Raw genomic sequence first — 4,357 nt, 5'->3', positions numbered from 1 at the left:
AGAAGCCTCTGCTTGGAATTATTAAGTGACGATTTCCCTGCGTTGGTGTCGGATGTTCGCGCCGCGTCAACAAGCAGTGTCCCGGAAAGACCTTATTCCAGCAAGACGCCAAGGTCCCCGCGTGCGAATCGGTTGTTCGAGCTGCTTCAGCAAAGAGTGTCCATGTTGTTGACCGACCGGATCACAGCCAGACTCGACGGTAGGGAGGCCTCTCCCACGCCTCACAAGCGACGAGAAAATCAACTAAAGGGGCTAAGAGTGTGTCCCGATCCGCATCTTTTGTCGACGTTTTGAGCCAGTGCGTAGAGCAAAATAAGGGCCTCAGAAATCAGTGTATGTCCGACTTTCTGCGCGTTTTATTCGAGGCCCTCCTTTCATATGTTCGAGCCATGCCGCCTGGCACACTGTAGAACTACCAACAGCTGGTGCAATTTCCATTGAGGACATAATTACCGCCTTCGCAGCGAACTTCCTTTCCCTCTAATATGCCTAGTGTTCAACCCGACGGAACCGCACAGGAACTAAAAAGCATCGAAAAGTGCCATTTATAATGCAGTGGAATTGCGCTCGGATTCTAAGACGATTAGCTGAAATTAAACTATTTTTTAAAGAAACTAGTGTTGCAATACTGGCCCTCTGATGCTGGCCTGCCAAGCGGGCGATCTTTGACTGGATATGTCGCCCATAAAAACTGCAACATAAAGTATTTTCCTGCAGGAAGTGCCGCACTTTACATACGTCGGGAGATACCACGTTTCTTTGAACGTCACAGATCTTTGCACGGATGACATTGAGGTAGCGGCTCTGAGGATACAGCTTGGCTTTCGAACTCATTCTGTTGCATCCATGTACAGCCTTTGTCAAAAGTTTGGAGCCCAGGGGGATTTCTTTTGAGCCACACTGTGTCGTTCTTAGTCGATCTCTAGCGCTCCAAATTCCCTGGACATGAGAAGATTTCTGGTACTGCCTCCTGGAATAGGTAAGACTTCCATGAATGCTCCTGGAGTCCCAATATAAAGCTTGGAAGTGAACCCCCTGGGCTCTAAACTTTTGACAAAGACTGTACATGTCTCCGTGGTAGAAGGTAGCATTGAATTTGTTTCTACAGAAGCTTTGTAATCGCTCCCCAGCTACTGGAATTATCTGAGGTGATTTCCATGACCATCATTTCGTCTGAGGTGACGGGAACATTGATTCTCATGGACGAAAACTTGTCGATATCATTGACAGTTTGGACCTCTGTGTTGCCAATGACGGGAGCACCACTCTCTTCCGACCTCCATCCTCTGCCACAACTGTAGACCTGACTTTGCATTCACCTGACGTCCGGGTGAAGTGGTCAACAGCACCTGACTGCATGGGCAGTGACCACTACCCGATTTTTGTGTTTGATGCCGACTTCCGTATGCGTAGCTCTAGAATCGCCCATACATGTTGTCAAATGGGACAAGTACAGAGAGGCAGTCTCTCAGCCGTGCGCTGGAGCGTCTGGATCCACTCCCACTGAAGGAATGAAGATTCTCGGCCGCTGGCCGCGACGGTCGTCGGCGGTGAAGGCCTCCAAACACTGCTCCGCTTCTTGCGAACTTCTGGCCTGCATGATAGGCTGTGTCTTTAACGAACGCTGACTTTCCATGTGACTTCAATTTTCTGTTACTCTCCTTTCTCTTTCTTTTTTTTTATCCCCTCAGCACCTTCCCCCCGTGTAGGGTAGCAAACCGAGTATTCTTCGGTTAACCTCCCTGCCTTTACTCTTAATCCTCCTCCTCCTCATATTGACGAAATGATCTCTAGTCAGGTGGCAGCAAGTTCGGCGGTCAAGTTACTTCACCATTTTCCGGCCCCGGATTTAAAACTGAAGAACCTTTGCTCAGCGCGCAGAGGGGCGAAGCGACAACTTATCCGGCGGAAGGACGACAGAACCTTGAAGACTGCCTTCAGTAGGCTGATTTTTGCCAATCGATGACCCACTAACAACCTCTGCAGGTCGCAATGGGCCTCCTTCTGTGCTAGCTGGACTGTAATCTCGCCGATGACGATTATATGGTGACTAATTGGCAGCCTTGCTGAAAAATTTCGCCTTCGGAAGCCTTTCGAAGTTCTTGCTACACACAAGCAGAAACCTCCTGTGTGCTTCGCAGAGGAAATTGCCGATGCGTTTGTACGTGCAAATTCTGGAATGGACCTCTGTCCTCCACCTGCTTCCTGCACTTCTGTCGTGGACACCCCGTTCACGCTTAGAGAGCTTCAGACAGCGCTCAGAATCCTGCGGCGTAGGTGTTCACCAGGCCCCGACAGCATCACCAACCAAATGCTGCGGAACCTGCCTCGACAACACGGGAAGACGCTTCTAAACTACTTCAATCGAGTTTAGGAGACTGGCGATGTTCCTTCGTTATGGTAGATGGTTTGTGTTATTCCAGTGCTGAAGCCAGACCAAGAGATGATTTACCTGGCCTCGTATCGTGCTGTGTCACTGACATCCTCTGTGGCTAAAAGAATGGAGAAACTAGCAAGTGAACGCTCATCATGGTGTCGCGAGGACAGCAAGGCACTACCAACATGTGTGACTGAAATTCGCCGAGGTTTAAGTGCGCAAGGTAGCGTATTGGACTTGGTAAGCCACATTGAACATCAGAGCGCTTTCGGCCTTTCCACACTAGCAATTTTCCGTGACGTTGAAAAGGCTTATGATAGTGTCTTTCAGAGCTCAATACTGAATAGTTTTCAAGGCATAGGCGTACAGCGTCGTTTGATAAGATTCATTCACTCCTTCATCTGTGATCGGGCAATTCGAGTGCGATTAGGAAGTACCATAAGCACTGAAAAGGTTTTATAGCGAGGTGTGCCACAGGGAAGTGTTTTTTTTCCCACGCTTTTTGGCTGGCCTCCCGATTGACTGCGGAAAAAGTGCATGCATGTGCAGGCGTCGATATATGCAGACGACATTTGTCTTGGTTTACCTGCTAACAAAAGCGACTGGCCTTGATAGCTCGACTGGCGCTACTTTCGGTACAAGATTGCTTTAAAGGTGCGGGATTATCTCTATCAGTGTAAAAATGTGTCTTCGTCCTGTTTCCAGGTATAGGAAGACGCTATGCGCGGTTGCAGATAGACCTTGGTCACCATATCATTCGTCAATACAGTAATATGCGCTTTTTGGGTGTCATTATTGATTCCCATCTACTGTGACGACTAACTGCGGACTCGATTGTCCCGTCTCTATCTTCGCGTTTCAAAGCGATCCGTAGAATCGCAAGTGAGCAATGGGGAAACCACCCTTCCTCAATGATTAGACTTCACGAAGCACTGGTGATTAGTCGCATAATGTACCAGCTGACTCTAATTTCCCCCTCAGCATTACAGCTTGACCGTCTCGAAATTTTGCACTGAAAGGGCCTAAGAAGAGCTCTTGGAGTTCCGCAGGCGGCAGCGAACAATGCAGTTATTCATGAGTTACTATCAAAACCTCTTAGCCTTGTAGCTTCACAAAGGTTACTAATGCGCCGCCGCGGTGGCTCAGTGGCTATGGTGCTCGGCTGCTGTCCCAAAAGACGCGGGTTCGATCCCGGCCGCGGCGGCTGGAATTTCTTTGGAGGAGAAATTCTAGAGGCCCGTGTACTGTGCGATGTCAGTGCACGGTAAAGAACCCCAGGTGGTCGAAATTTCCGGAGCCCTTCACTACGGCGTCTCTCATAGCCTCAGTCGCTTTGGGACGTTAAACCCCATAAACCAAACCAAACCAAAGGTTACTAATGCAACTTGGCCGCCTCGGATAGACGGTAGCTGGGCTAGCCCTTCTGCAGCGGTTTCGAAAGACGGCTTAGTCCCGAGCCCACTTGGCACTAATACTCTTAGTTCCCTATGCATTGATGTTCGAAGACAAAGCAAGCGGTTGAAACCACCCTGGTCATTTGCGAGCCTCGACTGTATGGTCTCTATTCCTCATGTGGGCGCTAAACTCTGTTCTCCCTTGGCGACAACGCCTTCGCTCGTACTTGAAAATTTAGAAACAAAGTATGCCCGCCAACTTCAAATTTTCACTGATGGTTCTGTGGATAAGGCCAGAGGAGCTAGCGCAGTAGTTTTGCACATTTTTTCTTTGAATACTGCCTGGTCTGTGCGCTTTACTGAATTCGTGTCATCCACAACGGGCGAAAGCGCTGCAATTGAGGCTTGCTTATCAAGGCTAGGGTCTTGCCAGGCTCAACCTGTTATGATCCTGACGGATTCAAAATCCGCCATTCAAAGGTTGGACTTCGGGTTCCCTACTGATGCCTTGTCTCTTAGCTATGTAGGAATGGTGCATAATCTGCGCAGCATAGGCTTCTCCATACTATTCCAGTGGGTGTCCTAA

The sequence above is a fragment of the Amblyomma mixtum genome, chromosome 3 (genome assembly GCF_055824585.1).
Source record: "Amblyomma mixtum isolate Tamu chromosome 3, ASM5582458v1, whole genome shotgun sequence".
NCBI classification, from domain to species: domain Eukaryota; kingdom Metazoa; phylum Arthropoda; class Arachnida; order Ixodida; family Ixodidae; genus Amblyomma; species Amblyomma mixtum.
Note: the sequence above shows the minus strand (reverse complement) of the source record.